Below are 24,939 nucleotides of genomic sequence, written 5' to 3'. Positions count from 1 at the left end.
TTGCTGTCCTTCTACCAGGCGCGGGGCCTGCCGCAGCGAGAGGAATGGGAAGGTGCCAGGCACACAGTAGGCGGTCAGGGTTTGCTCATCCACTTTGACTCCCCTCATCGGCAAAGAAGTTTGCTAATCTGTGTGTGTGTTTGCCGAGTGTGCTTGAGCCAACAGAGTCACTCAACCCTGGCAGGATCTGGCCCCAGTGCAGAGTGGGGGCCAGGCTGCCCCTCACGGAGTGGACATAGCCCTTTCCTGACCTGCAGACCCAGCCGGCTTGCCCGCCCCACTGCCCGCCTCCCTCTTCAAGGAGACACTCTTCCTTCTGCAGCCTGCCAGGCCAGTGCCACCTCCTCCGTATGTTGGGGCCGGGCTGGCCAGCCTCCCCAAAGGGGCGGGGACTGGGAATTCCTGCCTCTTTGTCCCCCACCCCCAGGGAAGAGGGAGCAGCTTGCCTGGATGCTGCAATACAACTGTAGCCATGGCGGGGGTGGGGAGGGTGGGGGGGTGGGGGGGCTCTCCCCTCCCTCCGCCCGGGACACTGATGGCAGCCTGCCCCAGGGCCTCCTCCAGCCCCCCGGGCTGCTTAGAAGGTCTGGGCTCTTACTGCTTAACCAGGACCATCCACCCCCAGGGTGGCCAACCAGGCGTGGCCAGGGGTCCCTTCTAGGAGCCGGTGAGGCGGGGAGATCAGGTCCGCCAGCACTGCCCTCTGGAACAGCTAGCAACCCTGCCCTGGCCCTTTGAAGCAGGTCTCCCTCCCCTGGTTCTCTCCAGGCTCAGATTCTTCAGGGCACCTGTCCAGGAGATTCTGTGCTCTGTGTCCTTGGTTTGGCTCACAACAGTCTCCTCTATTACAGTAGAAACTCCCCAAAGTCAGAAACATTGCTTATGCGGGGCTCCAAGGGCCCTTGGTTCCCCTTTGTTGGACAAATGAACAAATCCCCCAAAGGAAGCGTGCGGGGGGTTGTGACCATCTGCACGATGTCACACCATGAAGCTATTCCAAACTGTTGTCTGCATACTATTTAGTATCCAGACAAATTCCACAATCCGAGCTAAGTGAATAGATTACAAACTGTAACTATAGAAAGACCAGTTTGGCCAAAGATACGTGTTGAGAGTTACAGTTTGGAGGGGAGTCACCCCCCGCCCCGGCAGAGCTCTCCACGCGCCACGGTCCCTTGCTTCCCGTGGGTGTGCATTCGGCCAGCACGCGGTGGTCATGAGCAGATGATCTCAGACACCAAAAGGCAGGAGACGTGACAGCAGAGCCCGAGGGTTGAGACAGAAAGGACAGGGTGGGTCGGAAGTGAAGGGACCCCCCAGGGAGGACATGTCCCCTTTTACAGAAGAGGAGCCCCTTCAGTGCGTCTCCAGGGTCCGCAGGCTGGCACGCTGCCAGGCTGATCGGCTTGGCCCGCTCCCCGTGCTGGCAGAACCCCCGGCCACCCGCGGGACTCCAGCTGCCTGGGGGTCTGCGCTCCAGACCGAGCAGCTGAGAAGCCTGGGACCGAGCCCAGAGCACCCCCACTCCCACACACGGCTCCTGCCTGCCCCGCGTGTGGGCATCCGGTGGGCCACGGCGTTCTCCCCCCAGGGGGGACCCCCACCCCACCTGTCTGTGTGTCGACGGCCACGGCTCTCCACCCAGGGCTAAGCCAGGGTTTCGACTCCTGGGTCTCCCTTGCCCGGAGGGAGAGCGAGGTGCTGACCTCGCCTACCCGCAGGTGGGCAAGCTTCTCCTGAGGATGCTTGGGGACACTTGGGGCCTGGTGGCCGAGGGGTCGGGGGGAAGGGCCCCCTGACCCTCCCTGTGGATGGAACAGGGGGCTGCAGACCCTGCTCTCTGCGGCAAGACCACAGCAGAATGCCTGCGGGACACCTGTGCCCAACCTCGACAGCCCTGGCCATGATGATCCCGCCCTGCCCGCCACCGCGAGCTCAGCAGCGAACACGATGCTTGGCACGCGCCAAGTGCTCAGTGCTGTTTGCTGCTAATCTAATCTGGGGGGGACGGGGGACAGACAGCCCCGGGGTTCTAGAAGGTGACCCCTCTCCTGGCTCCCGGCCCCCCTGGCCCCGCACAGGTGGCTCCTTCCAATGGCGGACGGCGTGGCTGGATCCTGCTGCCTTCCTCTACCGGTGCTTCCTGCTTCCGCCGGCAGATAAATGAGCAGCAGACCACCTTGAACTCCTGTGGGCCTGGTTTATCTTTTGTTCGCAGGGGCGTCAGGCCTTACCTCCAACTCGGTTTTCCCTGTAGAGCTGGCAGGGGGCTTGGTTTTAGGCTTTCTTAGGGGGCGTCCAGTGTTAACTCTTACCCTGAGCCACGCTCTGGGGGCTCCGCTGGATGCCGGGCTACTAACAAAGCTTTCAGATTTCTCCCTTCTGGCCACGCTGGATCTCCCCCCAGTTCAGCTCAGACCTCTACTGCTTCCGTTTTCCTTTCAACCCCGTGGAGTCCACTCTCCGCAAGTCTTGGGTGGTCTTGCTCTGAGCGCATATGGCTCATCCCTCCGCCGTGGGCTCCACGGGGGACCCCACGTGGACTTCTGGGTCCCTCTGCACACTGCTCTGAGACCTTGCTGTGCTGGTCCCGGTCACACCTGCTGCCCTGACCTCCGACGGTGTCTCCCTGTCTCACGGCAGCCGCTGAGCTCTGCTGGGGCCCCAGGTCCCTGTGCTGCGCTGAGGAGGTCACCCCTGGAGGAGCACCGGGGATCGTGGGCTCCCCTGGTGGGCTCTCCTCTCAAGGGTCACAGTCTCACACGGCCTTTGCCCACTGCCTCCCATATATTGAACCCAACCTCATAATTGTTGACCGCAGAAGGGGTAGCTTGCTGCCAGATAGAGTTATCTTGGCAAAATGCAGAAGTCCCAAGTGGCTTCATTCCCTCTTTTTAATCATTCCTCGCCTCTGGTTTTACTTCGAATCATATTCAGATTCCTTATTTGGTCTTCAAGGCTCTGTAACCCCTACTCCCCATCCCGATCCCCTCTTCCACTCCCCACCTTCATTTAACCCCAGCCACAAAGACCTTCCTCTCATACATCAAGCTCCATGCCGCCTCAGGGACTTTGCACTGGTCCCCTCTGCCGTGTTCCCACCCCAGATCTGCGTGACCGGTTCCACCTTGTTACTCCCAGCACAGTTTAAAAATTGCCTCCTGGGAGAATGCTTCCGGACCTGCTTCTGTAACAAAACCCATCCCCATCCCCCCGCAGCCTCCCATCATTTATTTTCCTTATCACATGGATCGCCACCTGAAATTATCAACAGGTTTCCTTGCTTATTTCTCTGTCTGCCCAAACAGAGCATCCTGCCAGGAGCGAGAGCAGGTCTGTCCTCGGGCCCAGCACAGCCCTGGTACTTGGCTCTCGAAGAATTTTAATGGACTCCTCCCTAACCTCTGACACCTGCCAGCACCCTTGGGCTCTTGGTAACTATTTCCTGAATGGAGAGTCATTTTCCTTGAAAGAGAAGGTAGGAATCCCTCCAGCACCTCACGCCTTCTGCCTGCCTTTTGCCATCTGCCCGGCTCCCTCCTTCCACTAACGGCCCCCTCCCTCCACCCTCTCCTCCCTTTTACTCCAGATGGAACTAAATAAACACCCTTCCCTGAGGCCTTAATAACGCTCCCACCATGGGCCCAGGACAGAGGAACCGCCCAAGGTCCCACAGTCAGGCCTGAAGCAGGAAAGACCCAGAGCAGGACTGGGGTCCAGGCTTGGAGCCGGATTCAGGGTCCCCGATCCCAGGGGCGTGGGTGAGCAAGGGGAAGCCCACGTGGGGGGTGCAGCCTCAAGGAGGGGCCCTCAGGGGGGAAAGGATAGGAAGGAGGGGGTGGGAGGGGAAGCAGGCTGGCCTGGTGCCGGTGGGCAGAGGCTACATCTTCAGTCCACAGGGTTCCCTTCAGTGGCTGCCCCTTTCTCCGCACAGGGAGATCGCCAGAAGGTTAACAATAAGCTGCTGCCTGGGTCCTCCCCACTGGCCCCCGACCAATTACATAAAAGTCAGCCTGAGCGTGGCCTCAGTCTTGCAAAGAGAGGCCCAGGGGCCTGGAAAGTGTGCCCGGGGCTTGAGACCCGGAATGTGCTGGAGCCTCTGGAGTATTCTGCAGCCCCCTGCTCTGCTCGCTGGCACCTTCCCTTCCCGCGCCCCCCGGGCCTGCAGGCTGGTGGGGGTGCTCCTCGGTGCGGGCTTAATGAACTGTTTGTAAATTTTAAATGGAGAGCAACAGTTTTCTTCCCACTGACAATTCTGCACATAACTGATATTTGTTTTCCTCTGTTCCCAGAGGCAGTCAGGAAATAAGAAATCTCACTCGCTATTAAGTCTGATCCTGACCTGGATCTGGGGTCGGGGGACCGAGAGGCTGCCCGCGCCCCTCCCCCATCCTGCCCCCCTGTCTTCGGCTGTGGTCCCTAGAGGGGGCCAGGCCCGGGCATCCAGGACTGGCTGACAGAACCCTGGAAGGTCTGCCCGTCCTCAAAACATAGCAGCATCTCCCTAAAGATGAAAATGTGTCTCCTAAAAGCCATTCTCTACAATGTCCTAGAGAGCCAGCTTCAGCAACAACCACCTCCTGGGCCCTTGTCCCGGAGGAGTGTGAGGCAGTGGGTGGCCCAAGGATGGGGGGCTGTAGTTGTGTGTCGGTCCTGGGTTCGAATCCCACTTCTGCTTCTCTCTGAGCCGGATTCTTCCCGTCAGGCTGTGAGGGCAACAGCAAGGACACTCACCTCCTGGGGCGCAGCAGGGATGACAGGCTGTTCGTCACGACGCCCGGGACCATGCCAGTGGCCACTGAGAGGCTGTTTGGAGCCACCGGCCACGTCGGCACACGTGGGCAGCTCACGCAAGACCGGGAAGGGAGCCCGCTCCCTGTGGTGGGAAATTTCTGGGGTGTGAGTCAAACTTTCAGTCACACTGCTTCACCCTCACACCCCACATTGTTCTCATTGGCTGCAGGGAACTTGGGGCTAATTATAGAAGTAGAATAATTACCAGGCCGGGCCGATTCCATGGAATGTAATCTGTGAAAAACGAGCCGGCACACTGCAGGGCGCCTACCCCTCCCTGAGGGTTCTGGAAGCCCTGGACCGTGGCTCCTTCCGGGGGGGGGGGGCCCTGACCGCTCTGGATGGCCCCGTCCTCACCTCCTCCCAATGTCTTGGCTCACCTGAGCCTCAGAGAGGCCCAGGGCATGAGCGTGATCCTGGGAGGTCATTCTACTTTTGGGGGGGGTCATGTTGGAGGGGTCTCGAGTGGTCCCCGCTTTTCTCCAGCCAGGCCTGGTCTGTGTCTCCCCTTTGCTCCGCTGATGCCCTTGAAGACCTTGCCAGCAAGCTTTCCCACCGGGTCCCCACTGGCCCTCAGGATCCTTCTCAACACGGTCCCAGCAGCCTGTTGCTCGATTTGGGTTGGGGTCTGTGACGAACGCCAAGGCTGTACACAGGGACCCCCTGGGGACCTGTCCTTAGAGAAGTTTGGGGCCCTCAGCGGAGGCAGGAACGGCGTCACCCTCAGACTCCCCGCCCACTGCTCGGGTTCCTAGGTCGCCACTGACCCCTAGTCCCCTATCGATCCCACGCAGGCAGGGGCTCAGGTTCTCACCTGTACCCTGGCGGTAGTGCTTCCCGCCTTATAAGACTATTCTCAAGAGTAGATGAGGAAGTAGATGATGGTGGACGGGTTCTAGGATCCATCCTGTAACACCTTGGAAATCAGAGCGTCCCTCACCATCAACAGAACGTTTCCAGCTTGTCTGTATTTTAAAAACTCCTAGTGGTGGGTAAAACACAGGTGCTCATGACTGGCGGGGATCCTCCATCACTGAACTAGGGCGTTGGGATCCTTGGAACCGGGTCACGCGTAAACGCTCCTATTTCCGAAGTCCGCTCTTGTTCGGTGGCCCTCTCCCCGTCCCTGCTCAACTACAGCAGGTAAACAACACTGAGAACAAAAGGCCCTGTTGTGGGGCTCCCAAGCATGTGGCCACACCGGGGGCGTCCTGGTGGGTCGGTGCCTGCCTCCCGTCCCCAGTGGGGTGCTCCCGACAGGGACCCCGGGCTCCCTGTCTTATGTCTTTTTCTCCCAACAGTGATATTTCTCTAGAGGATGATTTTTATTGGTTACATCATATTCTGTCATGTAAATGGTCTACACTTTTCCTAACAAGCCCCTATAGACCGTGGTTAGGGTTGGTTCCAAGTTTCCATAGTACGGAGTACTACCTTGTTCATAACACTATGCATATCATCAATGAGTCCCCCGGCTAAGAGTCCTTATGATTAACTGCTGAAGAGAAGTGATCAGATTTTTCAAAGCACAAGTCTTGAGTCCTTACCATCAACTTGCAATTTCTTTCTTTCTTTCTTTTTTTTAAGATTTTATTTATTTATTTGTCAGAGAGAGAGAGAGAGCACAAGCAGGGGGAGTGGCAGGCAGAGGCAGAGGGAGAAGCAGGCTCCCCGCAGAGCGGGGAGCCTGATGCAGGACTCGATCCCAGGACCCCGGGGTCATGACCTGAGCCGAAAGCAGACACTTAACAGACTGAGCCACCCGGGTGTCCCCAACGTGCAATTTCTTATCCCCCCTTTAGGGAAGAGGAAAGCCAGCTGCAAGGCAGAACTCTACAACCACTCAGCTGCTCTATCCCACCGCCCAGAAAAGTCTCACCGCGTTCTTGGCTTGAAACATTTGTCTCGAGGCCTCCGGGAGGCCTGAGAAATCGCAGCAAAGCTTAAAAGCTTCCCTTTGGTCAGACTTATTCTGGTCTCTGCGCTGATGTGCATTAAGCAGGTCGGAGCCTTGGGGACGTCCCCTTCTGCTGCCAGCAAGGCCAAGTTCCTGGCAAGCCGGGGTTTGTTAAGTATTTATTCCGGTCCTCGAGCTGCGGCGGGTCCGGGCGACGGGGCGAACTCATTCTCAGCCGTAACGGTGCCTTTCTGCTTCTCTCTAGAGCTTTCTCTCCCAGCCTGAGTGGCTGACTTGCCGTTCGCCAGGCAGTGAATTAATTACGGGCAGGCACCACAGACTCTGTCAGAGAAGACAGAAAAGCAATTTTAGAAAAGAAACTCCTTTTTTTACCTCGCTTGGTGGCTTTCACTGTGGGAGAGAAGGACAATTATGAATTACATTAGAGCTGTTCTGGGGCATTGGGGTGGGGGTGCGGGTGCTGGGAGGAGCCCGGTCTCAGCTCTCTGAGCAGGTCCCAGGCCTCTGGGCATTTGCCCTCCTCTCGCTCCCAGGAGTCACTCAAGACCCAAGAGTCAAGAGTCAATGATACTGGTATGTGAGTACTATGAGATCCCAGGATGCCAACCAACAACAAACAACAACAAACCCCTGAGGAGCATCTAACACAATTCCTTCATTAAAAGGCAGGAACCTGGGGCCTCTGAGAGGGGAGGGCCCTTACCGAATTCACATCGCCAGACAGGTGTAGGCCTGGGGCCTGGCCCCTCCTCTCCACAGTGTCCCTTAGTCCCAGAGGTTTGGGGGAGGAGCAGTATCTCAGGTTGGGATTTAGCACAGAAGGCTGGAGCGGAGTGCAGTGGAGTGGGCAGGGGCTCTTGGTAGATGCCTCTAGCCGGTTGAATGGTGGCCCCCCAAAAATGTGTCCAAACCCAAATGTGTCCACGCCCCCAGAACCTGTGAACGTGACCTTATTTGGAAAAGGGATCTTTGCAGATGTGATCAAGTTAAGGATCTCATGATGAGATCATCCTGGATTATCTGGGCGGGAGCTAAATCCAATGACAAGTGTCTTCATGAGAGAGGAGAGACGGTCACGGAGCCGGAGGTAGAGCCTGGGGGGATGCACCCCCAAGGTGGCAGCCACCCGAGGCTGGAGGAGGCAGAAGGATCCTCCCCTAGAGCATGGGGTGGGGCACAACCCGCAGACACCTTGGTCTTGGACTTCCGGCCTCTGCACACTGAGAGAATGCATTTCTGTTGTTTCGGGCAGCTAAGTTGGTGGTACTTAGTACCACCAACTTTATAGCAGCCACAGGGCACAAAGGGACAAGCCACGGGCAGAAGGCAAAGCTAGCTCTGCTGGTCCTGTGGGGAGCTATGTGGCTGCGGACCCCTTCAGAGGCAGCCTGACCTGGGGCAAGAAGCCGGGGCCCTGTCTGTCTGCATGAGCCGGCGGGTCACGGGGCCGTGGACAGGCAGTCCTCCGGATGGACGGCAGGTGGGTCTCATCGCAGGGACAACGGGGACGCGCTTTTCTCCGCACAGAGGCCGACAAGATCATCTGCCCCAAAGTAGGAAACTCCTATGTGGCAGAAGAATGAAGCCAAAGTAAAAAGACCTCTGTCGGGGGAAGGAACGGCGCTGTGAGCAACGCAAGAAGCTGAACGGCCTCCTTCCGCAGAGCGTGCGCTCCGAGGCAGTGAGGAAAACACCAACAGCACAATAGGAAAGGAGTAAAATATTGAAGGAGAAAAAAAATAAAACATGTTCAGCTTCACGAGTGATGAGGGAACTGAAAATTCAAAGGGCACTGCGTTAGTCCTCACTCACCAGCACGCCGGCGGAGCCCGGCGGTGGCCTGGGCGGAGGGGGGGCCGGGGGGGGACCGTACTGGCTCCGCACCAGCAGGCGGGGGCGCACACAGTCTCTGCCTCTAGGGAGGCCGGCCTATCAGTACTGGGAATGCGCACCCAGCCTTCTGAACCAGCAGGGCCCCTTGTGAGGGCCCCTCGGATAAGATGCTGGGCAGGTACGCAGAGAGCAACGTGCATTTCTTCCAAGTGCGGCTGGTGGTGAAGGGACGTGGGACACCATCAGAGTGCCCCCCACCCAGGGGTGAGGGGCTGCTCAGATCAGCTGCACTCACTCCATGGCACGCGTGCAGAAATCCTAGATCGGCTTATCCTGCTCGGGAAAGAGGCCCCTGAGATATTACATGGAGACGATCCAGCATGTAGAGAGCTTCGTTATGTATAAAGGAAAGCACCAGCTCCGTCGGTGCGCGTGGGAGTGAAGAACACGTGATGGAAACCGCATCCCCACCCTCCAAAAGGCCTGCTTCACACCTCCCCGCTCCCGCAGCCTCCCACACCCGCGCTCAGCCGGTGACCTGGCTTCATCCTTCGCTGAGGAGCTAGAAGCCACTGGGTTAGGCTGGCCCTTGCTGCCCACACGCGCGGTCCCAAGCCCCCGGTGCAGGCAAGCCCTCTCTCGAGTGCTGTGCCCCCATTCGGCGTCGCTCACACCCCCGTTCCTGGGTCTCCATCAGCACCCGCATGCTGTGCTTCTGCCACCAGAAAGGGCCATAGTATCCGGCTGCTCTCTGGTGGCTTGAAGGACATGTTCCGGAAGGTGCTGTCCCTGACCACTGCCCCCCGCGGAGGTTCTCAGCCCACGTGGTGGCCGTCCCGACCCCCAGGCCTCTCCTGGCACCGCCCCCCCCGCCATGATGCAGACACGTCTGCACTCGTGCCTGGCTGGGCCCCTCTCGGCTACCTCCCTGGCTGCCCCCTCTGTCTCCTTGGCTGGTGCCCCCCCATCACCCCAGCATCCAAGCAGCCGGTCCCAGCGCCTGGTCTTTGGATGTCTTCTCTGTTCGTCGCACACGCTCCCTGGGCACCTGGTCCCTCCCGGGGCCCTCTCTCTGTCCTGACTCCTCCAACCGCCCACTCGGCACCTCCACCTGCATGTCTGCTTGGCTTCTACGTGCACATGTCCCAGACCCTAATCCCCTCCCGCCCCCTGCCGTCCCCTGGTTGTCGCGTGGATGGCCCCCCTCCCCTCTCCACCCACATTCATGACTGGGGAGGTGGCTACTAGAACAGTCCAAACTCCTGACCCTGGATGACAGCTCCTTTGTTGCTCTGACCCCGGTGGACCTCTGGTGGGCCCACCATGCTCCCACGGTCCTGGACCCTTTCCAACCTTCCAGCATGAACGCAAGAGACTAGTTAAATTCTGGGAGTAGCACTCAGCAGCATCTTACCAAGGCTGGTTACCACAGCTCCCTCCCCGGGAGGGCTTTGGCAGGCCCCTTCTCTCCTTTGGGCCTTGGTTTCCCCACCTGTAAAGTGGGGCTGGACTCTGTGATGCCCGTGGGCATCCGGCTCTGATGCTTCTGTGTCTACACGGACACAGCAGTCGGTGGTCGCACGCCTGGGTTTGCATTCAAACCCACCCAAATAGAACCTTGGCTCTGCCGCCCCTCCGCCCCGATCTCGGGGGCTGAGATCTGCCATCTGTGGCCTGGACGTCCCAGACAACGTGACAGCACGACAGTCCTCTGCCCCTTGGGCTTTTTGCCGTCTAATGACTCACAGACTGTTCACGGTCCGGCCTGTGTTCCACTCCCGGGCCCATTCCATCTCTGCGTGAAGAGCCTGGGAGGTGGCCTTTGACAGCCCAGTGTCCCCTCTGCCTCATGGGGGGCTGGTCAGAGACACCCCCCCCACCAAGCTTCTGCTGGTAACTAGTGCAGAATTGACAGCTGGGAGAGAGGGTTCTCTGTTGAGCAGGGGCGCCCAGCAGAGCTGCCCGGGCTACAGGGCAAAATACGTGAGCTGAGCTCCAGAAACGGTGGCCCGCTGGGGGAGGGCGGCAGGCAGGACAGAGCTGGTGGGGCCCGGTGCCCCCGGACTGCCTCACGCAACACTCGGGGACTCACATGGCCTCAGAGCCTGGAGGCGGCTGCGTGGGGGGTGTGCAGGCAGCCTGTGATTCCTGCCCCCACCCCGGTGCTGCACCCCACACTCTGGGCTTCAGTGGATCCTCCCAGCGGGGGCCCCATTCTCACCCACTTTCACGCGGAGAGAGTGGGGCTCCGGGCAGTGGCCTGGCTGGGCTGTAGCCCGAATGTAGGACTCGGGGTGCCCAACCCTCCCCCTGCCCTGGGCTGCCTGCATCTCGCTCCTCACGGGCGGGCCGGCGGCACCCCCTGGATCCTGTTCCTGAGACTCGCTCATTCATTTATTCCATCTGGGTTCGTTGTGTTTTGTTTTTGTTTCTTACCATTTTTAACTGAGGTATAATGTGCCCACAGAAAAGCTTACAAATCATCGGGAACCAGCCCCCTAAAGCTGGTGAGTGTGCCCCATGGACCACCCCAAGGTGGAGAAACAGAACACTCTGGAGACCGCTCGTACTCCTTCCAGTGACCACCTTCCCCCTCCTGTTTCTTTGAAGTTCACCGGCTCCCTGTCGTGCCTGTTTTTGAACCTCACGGAAGGAGACAACACTGTGTGAAGGGCGCCTATGTCTCCTCTCAGCCCAGTGTCCGCAGACCCCGCAGCCGGCCCGGGGAGGCACGCTCGGCTCGTCCCCGTTGACGGGTATTTGGGTGTGTGCCACACTTGAGCACCTTATCTTGTGGGTGGTTTTGGTTTTTTGTTTTTTTTTTTTTACCATTTCAACCTGTCCTTTATTAAAGTGCATCGTTCAAGCGCTTTGCCCAATTTTCTATTGATCTGTCTCTCGTTTCCTTGTTGGCTTCATCCAACAGCTCTTTAAGTTGCGGTGGCTCTCTGGCATGGCGTTTGTCCTCAGGGAGTGAGCAGTCTTCTGGGGGAGCAGCACCCCGCCTCAGGACTCAGGAATGGCTGACACAGCCGTTTGGTGAGTCTCGGGGACCTGGACGCACTGCCTTCCGGACACGATTCTGTCCTCCTTAACTGTGGGTGCTAGGCAGGGAGAGATCAGCTGCGCCTTCAGGCCCTGAGACCCTCGGGCATGTGAATTTTTCGGAATCTTTCAGAACGGCACTGGGATGACTTCGAACTCATTCACTCACCATTCATTCATCCATTCGCTACTGAACCAACGTTCCCTGACGTTCCTCTGTTCTGGGCCCTGTGCGGGCCCAGAGCTGAATGGGCTATTGAGCCTGTCCACTGCTGGTTCCAGTGGCCGAACGGGGATCCGGACCAGTACACAGAAGACAATGACCAGCAGGACAGTGGGGAGCGCACAGGGCTGCAAGGGCCACAGGGAACAACTCATCCTGCTCAGGCAGAGAGGGCTTCCTGGAGGAAGCAATATTTGGAGAGAGGACTTGAAGGAGGCATAGAAGGGCTGGAAGAAGCTGTCAGGCCACATGAGCAGCTTGTATGGACACAAGGAAGGTAGGAGGGGCCTGGAGAAGTGGGAAATGGCCAGGTGTTCACAGAAGCAGAAAGTGGGGGGAGTGGAGGAAGGCAGATGATGGGGGTTGAGACAGGGAGGCAGCCTGGACGACTGATGAGGGAAACCACACACACACAGTATCACTGGAAACAGAAACAGGACAATGAAATCACATGGAGGGAGAAGAAGAAGCGCACTCCAATCCCAGGTCATACAGCAACTGAGGGTGAGGATGAAATTTTACCCCAAGCCTCCTAGCAGCCAAGGCAAAAAGGGAAAGAGGAACTGCAGGCTCCTCACTGTCCAATCCAAGCAAGAGGAGTGCTCCAGTGGGACCTGGAAGGGAAGGAGGGAAAGAAGATGAATGTAATGGCTTTAGTGTTGAAAGCTGCCCTGTAGTTTGGCCTAATGGTCTAGAGTCTACACTCTAGAAGCATCTAAAAATGAACCCATTTCCTGTTTGTCCCCAGGTTATCAAGCTGTGGTGCCTGGGTCTGACCCTGGCCCAGTGCCTGGCACTCAGTAGATGCTCTAGAAATGTCCTCATCCCTCCTTGTCCCCTGTGCAGCCCTGGTCCCGTTTTGTTCTCTTTTTAAAAATTAATTTATTTCTAATTGTGGTAAAATACACATAACATAAACATTGAGACTTGTAACCATTTTAAGTGTACGGTTCAGCAGCGTGAAGTACGTTCACCTGCTGTACAGCCATCACTCCCACTCGTCTCCAGAACTTTCTCATCTTTCTAAACTGAAGCTCTGTCCACATGAAACGCTAACTCCCCGTCCCCTCCTGCAGCCCCTGGCGGTCACCATCTCCTTTCTGTACCTGTGAATTTGACGACTCTAAGGACCTCATATGAGTGGAATCCTACAGCATCTGTCCTTTTGTGGCTGGCTTATTTCACTGAGCACAATGTCCTCAAGGTCCATCCACGTTGTAGCAGGTGTCAGAATTCCCGTCCCTCTTAAGGCTCCATAATACTCCATCCCAATTTGTTCTTGGACAAAGATGCTACTCAGCCATTACATTACCCACAAACCCCGATGAGCCCCAGGGAATGTGCCAGACGCCACAGCAGCAGCATGGGGTCCCAGCAGAAGCAGACCCTGTGTTACTCTGGGAATTGGGGAAGAGAGTGGACACTGCCATAGGCTCTGGGTCAGGAGGTGACTTATACAGGAGGACTGTGAACAGCAGGTGCTCAGTAAGGGTCCATAGTTAACGGTACTTTCTGCATGTGCCGGCAGGGGACCCGGCCCCCGGCCAAGAGCTTGGCATTGACTGGATGCTCACTAAATGCCCATGGTCAGCTGCATGCCGAGTGACCCAGTGGAAAGTCAGCCAGAGCCTTCCTTCTTGTCCCTCATTTGACCCCTACCATTTCTGCAGGGGGGCACTCCAAACCCCATTTGACAGGTGAGGTCGCTGGGGCGGGGAGGAGAAGTGGGCTGCTGGGGGTCTGTGCCGGCCTGGCTCTTGCCTCCCGCCCCCGTGTCCCTACCCGAGGGGCAGCCAGGGCTTGTGGGAGCAGACGTAGGGCACACTGCAGATGGGGACGAGCTACCGGAGGGGATGAGCTACAAAAAGGGACAATCTTCAGGAGGGGATGAGCTGCAGGAGGGGTAAATTACAGGAAGGGACAAGCTACAGGAGAGGGAAAAGCTGCCTGAGGGGATGAGCTGCAGGAGGAGACAAGTTATAGGAGGGGATGAGCTGCAGGAAGGGACAAGCTGCCCAAGGGGATGAGCTGCAGGAGGGGACCACCCACCCACCCACGCACCCAGATTTGCTACCACCCCTTCTATCAATGTTGGAAGATGATATTCAAGGGAGCGGAGGCCCGGGGAGGGCACCTTGGCTGGGGGGGTCACAGAGCATGTGAGAAGCAGAGCTGTAGCCCCGGGTCAGGCCTGCCAGCCCCCGGAGACCCGGCCCCTCGGGACAGCACCCGGTGTTCTGGGGGCCCGGCCGGCAGAGACAGATGGGGAAAGAAAGGGAGCTTGGCATGCAGGTGCACAGTGGGCTGGCTGTGGCGTCACCTGGGGGCTTGTTAAACTGGAAGTGACAAGCCCGAGTGAAGGAGCAGATGGTAATTCATCCAGCTCCCACAGAGAGGAAATCTATCCAGCGAAGGATGGTCCCTCCTGCTTTCGAGGCTCAAACTGCACAGGGAGAAATATGGAAGGAACCACCTGAACTCCTCCACCACAGGGCCTGGGGGCCACGGACCAAACACGGGGGTGGCAGGGGTCACAGGAGGGTTTGCAGGGGCGGGAGCAAGGAGACCATCCCCCGCGAAAGGTTTTGGGAGCCGAGGCTGGCCCGGAACCCACAGAGTCCGGCGGACCCTCAGCCCGTGGATTGCCTTCCCCTCCCGGCCGGTGTCCCTCCGCCCCTGGGCTGGGAGGCAGTGTCAGGAATCAATGGTAATGATTCTGGTGATCATATGCAGGCTGGTGGATGCTGACCTCTCCAGGTCGATGGCTTGAGGGCTGTCCACAGCTATGTCTGGGCTCAGGGAGGGAGTGATGGATTCCTCGTGGGGGAGACGGTGGCCGGTGGGGCCCTCAGGTCTGGCCAACCTGGCGCTGGGTGTGCGAAAGGAGTTAAAGCCAGGAGTCTCCCAAGCTCTGTGTCTCCCCAGGGAAAGGTCTCCTTGCAGAGCTGAGCACGACTCACCTGCTTCAACCTCCCAACGGGCACAGCACGTGGGGTCTGACCCCATGGACCCCATGCAGCCCCCAGTTTCCTGTCTGCCCCCACAGGCCTCTGCACCTTCGCCCTGCCCTTCCACCCACTGCAGCCCCTTCCCCACAGCTCTGCCCGCCCGTCTTCCTTGTCCTTCCCTCTGGGCAGAAGCACTACCTCCTCCGTCTGGTCCTCACTGACGGATCCATCTGTCTTATCTCTTGATTTGCTTATCTGTCCTGTGTCCCTCCACCCCCAGCTCCTGCACGGAAATTCCCTGGAGGCAGCATTTGTCTACTGCGTGGGCCTGGGGTCCCGAGCACAGGGTCCGGCCCAGAGCAGGTGCTCAAGAAACGCCGGCTGAGTGAGTGAGTGAAGGATCTTTAAGGGCACTGACCTCTGACCCCGACTTTGGAGATCTCCTTTTTGACTCCGTTTGTGCCCGCAGAACACCCAAAGGGGAAGGCCAGGCTGTGCGACAGCTTGGAACGTGGGTGCGAGATCCCAGCGCCACGTTTGTTGGCTGAGTGGCCTCAGTCTCTCCCTCTGTGCTATGGTGACAACCAGGGCAGCAGGCGCTGGGCCCTTCTCCGTGCCAGGCCCAGTTCTCAGTCCCAAGCACCTTCGTTTAATCCACACGCCGACCCGTTGCTACGCTTACCCCCATTCTTCAGGTCGGAGAGCTGAGCGCAGGGGAGTCCTCAGGCTGCCCCAGGCGACATGACTTGTAAGCAGACCTAGAATGTCCACGTGGGGACCCAGCAAGAACCCGGGACGGTGCGGGCTCAGGGTGTCCCAGGCTCTCCCACAAAGCACAGGGCGCCCTCCCCGCAGCAGTCAGGCAGGGCCCCGCCCGGCTGGCCCCTGACATGCAGTCGATGCCTGGCTCATAGAAGGCTGGCGTTTGGAGGAGGAAGTAATGGACACGACAACCTCCCCACCGTGGCCGTTCCCCCGGGGCTCAGACGCTCCCCGTGGACGCGGCGCTCCAGCTTGTGCGGTCACGTCGTGAGTCCACGCACCGAGACCCCTAGAGCCTGGGCTGAGGGTCCTACAAGATGTGCCCGGAAGAAAGCATCCTGAGGCCCAAGCAGACGGGGTACCTGCCCCCATGCCTCACTTAGGGGTCCACAGTGCACCCTCGCGCACGCCCCTGCCCCAGCTGGCATGTGGGCTCACAAGGCGCAGACTTCGAGTGATGACGACAGGCTCAGGAGACCATCGTGAGGGACACAGACTCGGGGCTGACTGAGCCCTGCGGCCAGGGGCTCCAACGCAGTAGGTGCCCTCAGAGGACTCGCTGAATGAAGCCCTGAAAGAAGGAGGTCCGTGCTTCCAAACTCACATGCCCCAGAAGCCACTTCGCAATGAATGGCCGTTCAATCACCATCAGAACGGGGTTCTGGAAGCACATTCTTTTCCCGAGCCTGTCGGTTGGGATACAGAGGCCCAGGCAAGTCACACCCCTCGGCTGGATTATCAGGAGCCAGGTTGAGCTGAGTCATCTTTTGAAGATGCAGACCAGAGCACGCTGCTTCTGCTCCGAATCCATCCGTGGCTCCCCAGCCCCTCCCAGGAAAGCCAAGCACCCCCACCTGTCCCTCCCACCGCCCCATCACCCAATCAAGCCACTTGTTTCCCTGCAGGTCTATGGGGACCCAGGTTGGAGTCCTAGATCTGGGCTTGGAGAGGTGAAGGGGAGCTGGCCAGGTGAAGAAGGGGTGACTCTTTCCAGGTGGAGGGAAGAGCAGAAGCACTGACTGGAGGGAGTATGTCTCCTCTCACTGGCATATGAGGCACTGTGGGGCAGGCACGGGGCTTTACTCCTGCTGCAAGCAGCCCCCAGCCCCAGCCGGGCACCCGGGAGGCCCTCACAGTGTGACTGGCCTGTGCTAGAACGAATGGATGGAAGAAATGCACTAATGGCCCCAAGTAGCCCAGACAGAAGCAGCCGGCCCAGTGCCGGGGGAATGCCCCGGACCTGGATGCCAATCTCACGTCCAGCTCTCACCGCGCAACATCGAGAGCCTTCTGAGAGCCTCCGTTCCTTCATCTGTAAAATGGGATTGACCGTCCCTGCCCGGCCTGCCTCCCTGGGATGTCAGGAGGTTTGGATGACTGGCTGAGAAAGCACAGGGCCAGCTGTGGAGCGCTGTGCTGCGGGGTGAGGGGCTTTGTCCGGGCAGCTGACCTTCGGGGCTTTGATTGCCAGACGCCCGTTGCAGAGGGGTCTTGGGTCTGATACCTGCAGAGGGGGTGCACGCCCACCTGCTTTGCACGCTGGGCCTACAATCTAGCAGGACCTTCAAGCTCAATTAGGATCAGCTGGGAGTGGTTACGCTCCCTGAGACTCTTGCAAACGGATCCTGAAGAGCATTTGGCCAGGGTTTTGTGCAGAGAAGCTTTTGGAGCCTTCCTTCTCCCCTTTTCTGCTCCTAGAGCTCGGGTGAGACCAGGGTCCCCAAAACCTCAGAATTGTTGGTTCTGTGGGAAGGCAGGGCAAGGCACGCAGGGGGGCACCCCACCACTCCCAGCACTCCAGTACGTGGGCAGCTGGGTAGGCTTACTGGGCAGAAGAATCAGAATTTCTCAAGACCAGACTCTTCCCATACCTGCTTTATATACTTCCCCCACTGAGTCTCTGGAACCCCCAGGGCCCCAGAGTCCCTCCTCTCTGCCCCTCGCTGTGGCAGACAGGCCAATCCGTACAGGCCTGGGCGGTCCTAGGAGCCAGCTGCCACAGGCCGGGCCCTGGGAGTTCTCACTGCCTCCACAGGGACACAGGGGGCCAAAGGGTGGGGTAGGAACACAGCCAGCTCTAGGCAGCCCCTGCTCACCGCACTCAGCCCCCTTCCTTCCGGCCCCAGCTTTGGGGGGCTGGGTGGGCAAAAAGGCCAGGGTTCTGGTTTCCAGAGCAACCACAACACACGGGAAGACTGGCTCAGGCTCCGAGGGGGTAGGGGCTGCCCCTTGGGGCCCAGCAGCTGGGCTGCCCATTTCAAACCCTCTGGGCCTTGGTCCTCCCGCCTTATGCTCCTGCCCGCCATTCGGACTCCTGGGACAGTGCTCTGTGGTGGGACAGGTGCAGGAGCCCGGGCTTGCCTCTGTTCCAGCCCTAGGCCCTGAACACCTGGGGACAGGCTCTGGGGACAGCCGTGCCCGCCTCAGGGTAGGCAGATGCAGCAGATAGAGCCTGAGGCACAGGTAGGATCAGCCCAGGGGCTACCGTGTGCCCGGAGTTGTCTGGGCAGCCACCTTGGATCCCCAGTCTGGTGCCTGAGCCCCCAGCCCACTGCTCCCACGGCCTGAGGGGTGAGGCAGTGTGGACGGTGAGTGTAGACGATATTCCCAGAGGTCTGGCTGAAGGAGGGAGAAGAGAGACACAGGGGAGACTGGGGATGTGCAGGTTCCTATAATTGAGGCTCCTGAGCATGATCGTGTGGGGACTGAACAGAGCTAGAATGTGAGTGGCTGGGGGTCCGGTGTGTGTGGGCCCCGGGGCCCCCTCCTATAGTCCAGCAGCTCACATCGTGAGTGGGAGAGACTATGCACGGGGTGGAGGCTGGGAAGACAGAACCTGCTGGATTCAGCCCTATTGCTCTTGAATTTAAGAAGGGGAAGCAAAATGAAACAGAGCCCCATGGGGGAGGCGAGTCTCACCAAAGCTCAGGGGGCATGACTGAGAGTCCAGCACTGCCCGTGTGCACAGGCCTGGGGGGCCTGGGGTGCCCTACTCCCTTCCGGACTCAAACTCCAGCCCGAAGCCCCCCCAAAGCCAACAGCCCCTGCTTCCAGGGCCCCAGGCCTGCCCCCCGCCCCCACCCCTGCCCCGCAGCCCTGCCACCCGGAGGAGTAATTTTTCTAATAAACTTGTCTAATAGACGGTGTCTCTGACTTGTAGCATCCAGCAGTGGCTTCCAAGATTTACTGGGATTTCCCCCGACACGGTTGGACGGTTTCTTTGAGGAACTGGGCAGTTGAGCTGCAGAACACAATTTATCCGCAAGCAGCGTGTTCCAGCCAAGCCACCAGGCACCTCTTCCCGCCAGCTCTTGGGACGGGACGAGTCACACGCGGGCTCTGCTGTTGACACGCTAAGTAGCGCCCGGAGTGGGGAGCCCGCCAGGCAGGCCTGCGCGCAGTCGGAGGCTTCTCTGGGGACGCCCGGGAGGCACGCGGTGGACAACTGTGTTCCCCGTGAGGAGGGTTTGGGGAAAAGCAATCCTGGAGCGGACCCAAGGAAACAGAGATAATTTCGCAGGGAGGGGAGAGCTGAAACGCGGCCTGCAGCGTGCGGAACCTCTCCGGGGAGGAGCCTCTTCCCGTCTCTCCCGCCGACGGGCACGGGCGGCCTTTGTGAAACAGGGACGGGGCTGGGTTTTAGAGGAGCAGAGAGATTAAAATCCTGGCCATGCTGTTCGGTAGTGATGAAGCCTGTGCTCATATCGGCAGCTGCTTCCTGCTGGATCCTGGGGCCGGAGGTGACCTGGGTCCTGCCCTCCTGCAGCCCAAAGTCGGCTGGTGGGAGTGACGGTAACCACGTAACCCCATTGCTCTCAGGGACTACAAAGGAGTGGGGCCCGGAGGGTCACCTGTCGCAGGGGATTGCCAAGTGGGTGATATCAGGACAGGCTTCCTGGTGCTTGAACTGAGGCTCAGAGGAGAGAGAACATACCCATTCTACTCATCCTACTCATGTTTTAAGGCCCAGACTACCTCCTCCAGGAAGCCCTCCTTGCCCTCTCCCGGGCTGGGCTACCGCCCTTTAGCTTCACATCTCTATCTGGGGGTGGCAGGTGGTGTGGGCTGAGGCCAGAGGGCAGCACAGCAGGGACGCAGTGGGCTCCAGGCAGTCTCACCCCCTCGCCTGTCCCTGCCTCTAACTCAGAGCAAAGACAGCCTGACAGGACACCGCCATGTTGAGGGACAAGTCCACTCCACCGGGGCATCTGAGCAGGGAGCCTACGCGGACGATTGTGCGTCGGGGGGGGGGTGTGTGTGGGTCCCTGACACCTCTGTCAATAACAGCAGGAACAAATCCTGAACTCACCAAAGCTCAGGGGGCATGACTGAGAGCCCAGCACTGCCCATGTAGACAGGCCCGCCAGCTGGGGACTCGGGTCTGGTGCTCAGTGCCTTTGACCTCGGTCTTTCCATCCTCAAAAGGGGTGAGGCGATTCTAGTGCCTACCTCACAGGGCTGTGGGAACAAAGAAGTCAGATAGAGCATGTCCGGCACCCCCCATGGTGCCTGGCACACAGTGATGCTCGGTAAATGCTGAGCCCTGCTTTTCTTGGTGCTCATACTCGGAATGTTGCCGATGGGTCTGTCACCAACTAGCCATGGTGACCTGGGATGAGCCTCTGAAACTCTGGATGGCAAGAAAAGGGTCTAGGCTGTGACATTACAGATGACATATGATTATTTTGTGACTGGAGGGGGAAAATCACCCCTGAAACCTTGAAACCACAAGCCGGGCCAATTCACACTTTTGGGCCCTGTCTGCAAAAACCTTCAGGCAGAGAATTTACATTCAGATGGCTTCTTCCACACTTCTCACAAATAAATGCAAATCCCCTCCAGAGGAATTCACCTTGAAGCCTACATGAAGGTAAAATGCCACGAAAAATGAGGGTCTTACGGAAGAAAGTCTCCAAACACACAAGGAATCGGGGCACCATGAACAAGAACCAGCAGAAACCGTGCAGGTGAGTCAACGCCGCGGCTTCGGGCCCCAGAATTATTAAAGGAGGATACCAAACAAGTTTGTTTCATATGACCGGGGAAACAAAAAAGGAGAAGCCTGAAAATGTGAGTTAGGAGCAAGAGGTTCTAAAAATGTCTTGAGCAGATTTGAAAGAGAACCAAATGGAATTTCTAGAAATGAATAAAACAGCAATTGTGTAACTTGGTGCAATCTCTCTGGAAAGCAACTTGGCATTATCTAGTAAATGTGAAGATGAGCAGGCCGGGAAATTTCACTTCAACATTTTTTTAGAGAATCTCTTGTCCATGTGCACCAGGAGATTGTGCCAGAATGTTTCTGGGAGGATGGTTTGTAATAGCAAAATAAACAGACAACAAAACTGAAAAAAAAAAAAAAAAGAAAGAAAGAACTTTTTGACAGACAGAGAGGTTCAGTTCCGGGAAGACCTGGCTTGCGAGGTAGTGAGCTCCCCGTCACTTGCAGGAGGCTGAGCTGAAACTGTTGACCACCCGTGAGGAGGTCTCGTTTTGTTCTAAGGTCCTAGGAGCTGCCTGATCACAGGGCCCCCATCTGATTTCTCTCCCAAGACCCCAGCTTTGGGCCAGACACAGGAGCCAGGCTCAGCAGGATGTTGAATGAACAAATTAATGAAATAATGAATGAACAAATGAACTGAATGAATAAAATAACAAAGTGACTGCAGTCATCTTACTTTCGTGCAGACGGCCCTGCCACCAGCGCGGCGGGGAGCGCTGGCCTGTGCTCACGTCTCCCAGGAGATCTGACTCACACATTCCCGGGGACATGGAAGGCATCCAAGTCATGGAGGTGGCTAGCCCTGCAGACTGAGCGGCCTCCCTGGAGAAGGAGAGCGCCGCCACCCTGCTTCCTCTGGTCACGTGTGCCCTGCCCTCCCCTCTCTGTGCCCGCAGCTTGGGGGGACCGTCCGCTCTCCGGGGTGGGTGTCCAGGCCTGGGGGGGTTGCAGCTGGGCCACATCATGGTGGCAAGCGGTTGGAGCTCTGTGAGCCGCAACCCCCTCATTTGTAAAATGGAGAGAAGACAGCTCCCTCAGAAGGCTGCTGGGGGCGTCAGTGCAATGTTCTGGATAAGAAGGTTCTATGTGAACATTAAGGCCAGGACCCGGGGTGCGGGGCGGGGGGGACATTGGGGTGATTACACTTGGCAGCAGGGCAGACCCTCTCATCCCACTCATTTCTCACCCAACCCAATAACCCCGGTACTGCTGTGCCTTACAGATGAGCGGACTGAGGTTCACGGAGGTGAGAAGCAAGGTCACCTGGCGGGGGAGGGGCGCGGCCCAGGCAGTCACACTGGGCCACTCCCGAAGGTGCTGTCTATGCGCTCGAGGCCAAGCACCTTGTGTTCCGATGCTCTCACCTCTAGGAGGCGTGGGGAGGAACCATGTGCTTCACACAGGATTTCCAATGAGAGGCCGGTGGTGGCTGAGGGTTGTCTGCCGAGTCAGACAGGCTTGGGTTCAAATCCCAGCCCTCTGCTGGGCCGTGTTGCTTGGGTCGAGCCACAGACCCTCCTGTCCACACAGATGGAGCATAATTGCCAACCCCCAATTCCCTAACCACAGCACCTGCCTTGGCCAGTGCGACGGAGTGAACACCGCGTGAGCAGAGGTCTTGAGTGCCTGGGGTTTGTGCTCCAGGGATCTGCCCGTGAGAACACTGGCCTGGGCAGCCAGGGCCGGGAGCCAACCCAAAGCTGACCGCAGCCTGGCGCGGAGTCGCCGGCGAAGCTGGCCTCGATCGCCCCAACCACGGTTGACCTGCAGACCCGGGGCGCGAGAGTCCGCGTCCACTTGTGTGTGCGCCCAGTCAGTTAAACCGGCTCATTTTGGAAATAGCTGACTGATTCATTCTCTGTGCTTCAGATTCTTCATCGGTAGGACAGAGATGAGGCCGCCCACATCATAGGGCTGATGGAGAACACACCCGAGCTGGCCTCGCCTCCTCTGGTCCCCCGGGGTTCCCTGTGGGAACAGACCACTGACAGCACCTGCCAGCCAGGATGTCCTCGGGGCAGGGCTGGCCTGACCCCCACCTCAGTGCCCAGTGCCCAGCACAGAGCCTGGCGTAGAGAAAGTGCCCAGAAAATGATGCTTTCCCTCCCTGGCTGGGTGAGAGGTGTGGCACTCTCCTTGCTGGAGAGACAGCCTCTGCACGACCTGTCCTGGGCGGCAGGGAGGGGCGTGGGCACCTTCCCAGACCCAGGACGTTCACGCACAGAGGCAATTACTCCATGTCTGGGAGCTGGATGCCGTGGGATTCCAGTCCGGGAGCATCTCTTAGGATTCGGTCCCTGAACGTCGCCACCAAACCCATCACCGAATCTGAGCGAGGAAACCAAACCCTTAAGGGTAAATTCAAGTAGAGAAACACCTGGTGTGCCTATCATGGGCTGGGCTCTCGGCTAGGCCTGCTCCATCGAAACAAATGTGTTCTTGCAAGACATGTGTTGTTACCCCCATTTCACTGATAAGGACACTGAGTCCCAAAGAAGTGACTAATTTGCCCAGGAACAGATAGTAGTCAATGAATGCCAGGACCTGTCCCGTTCACTTGCTCATTTATTCATGCATTGAATCATTCATTCAATATTTAGTGAGTGTCTGGTCTATGCCAGACACTGTGGGACCTGAAGGCCCATGCCCTTGGCCTCCGACCATGCTGCCTCCCAGCCTATGGGCTGCTTGGTCACACATTTGCTGCATGCTTGCCGAGCACCTGCTATGAGCCAGAGTCCAGACCAGATCCACAGGTGCAGAGCCCGGGAGCTGCAGCCCTGCCCTGGAGGACACCGAGGCTGCAGCAGGAAGGCTAGATCCACGGGGCCCCTGCAGCAGGAGAGCATGGTGGTGGCCCGGCTGGGGTGGAGAAGGTGCTCTGCCGGTGTTCGAAGGCCAGAGCGGTGGCGAAGTCCTCTCTGGCACCCCGGTCATCAGAGCCACCAGCCTCAGCTTGCAGAGCTCATCGCCTCCCCGGGGAGCCACGCCCTTGCTGACCGGGTCAGACCTCTTTCGGAAGGGCTCCGGCCCACCCTCCCGGACCCCCACCCCTGCTCTTCAACCTGCTGCCCACAGCCCCTAGCTGAGATGGGGGCTTCTCTGTGCACGCAGGAGTCCCTAGGGGATCGCACAGGCCACGTCCCTACAACCTGAGCCCTGCCCCGGTCCCTCCACCTATCTCTCTAGGGCCCGTGTCATCTGACTTCGGGGTCAGGCTTCCTCGGCCCACTCCTGGTCCTACTGCTACCTGGCTGGATGAGGCCGCTCATCTCCCTGGGCCTCAGTGTTCCCCATCTGTGGACTGGGGATGCAAATGCCCAGTTTGCATTAGGATTGTGGGAGCACGTGCTCCTGGCCGCCACATCCATTCAATAGGATCCCACAAACACTCATGGCACCCAGGCAGGCAAGACCCTGAGCAGCAGGGTCAGCGACACGGACCTGACTCATGAACGATGCCGCTCTGTCTCCCATTCCTCCCTGTGTGGCTTCCAGGCCTTCTCCAGCTCTGAACTTCCTGAGTTCTTAACCACTGCCTGGCCCAGGGCACGTACCGCACACGACATGGGGACTGCCGGCGAGGAGCTGGGGTGGGGGCTGCTCTCAGCACTGGAGGCCGATCTTGTCTCCCCCCCACAAGATCCTGCTCTGCCCCTGACTTCTGCCTCGCCCCAGGGAGGGCCCCGGGGAGAGGGGGAGCCAGTATGTTCGACATGCAAGCTTTGTTAAATATACCAAGTCCTGCAAACATGAGTTAACGGTAAAGTATGAGTAACTCAGGCGTCAGCAGGCATCTCCTGCCCCTTAGCACCCAGCTGAACCTGGCCTGAGCCCGCCCCCCCACTTCCTATGGGATGTCCAGCGCCCTCCCCATCCCAGCCACCTGGGCTCCCAGTACATATTCTCTTTTCCCCTAAGCTGATCTGAGTTGGGTTTCTGTTACTCGCCATACAGAGTCTGAGGCTGGCTTATCCACACTGACAATCAAAACTGCCGATTGCTTTCTTTCTACCATTGTGCACGGACACACGTAACCCTGGGAGCTGTTGGCAACCGTGTGGCTCGTTTGAGGAAAAACCCACTGAGGATAAAGCCCACACCTGGGGGAGGAAAGACAAGGAGAGTGACAGAGAAAGATCTGGGGCACCGATGACACTGAGAACATCTCACACTAAACCGCACCGGAGGCCTGCTCTCCCGCGGGAAGCTTCGGTCCCGTGACTTAGTTTCCCTCTGTCGTCCTGTCCTTGTACCATGATGAGCTCCCTCCAGACTCGATGGAAGAGCTGTGGGTTTCCCTGGCACCCGAACCAGGGGGCGGGGGTGGCTTGCTGGGGGGAGATCATGGTCACCTGGCTTTCAGGACAGAACAGGTGCGTTTATGCAGGTGTAGGCAGCACACACAGATGGA

Source organism: Callorhinus ursinus, unplaced genomic scaffold (assembly GCF_003265705.2).
Source record: "Callorhinus ursinus isolate GAN/ISIS: 27379988/994484 unplaced genomic scaffold, GSC_fseal_2.0 scaffold48, whole genome shotgun sequence".
Taxonomy (NCBI): domain Eukaryota; kingdom Metazoa; phylum Chordata; class Mammalia; order Carnivora; family Otariidae; genus Callorhinus; species Callorhinus ursinus.
The sequence above is the reverse complement of the archived record's forward strand: the minus strand, read 5'-3'. Positions refer to the sequence as shown.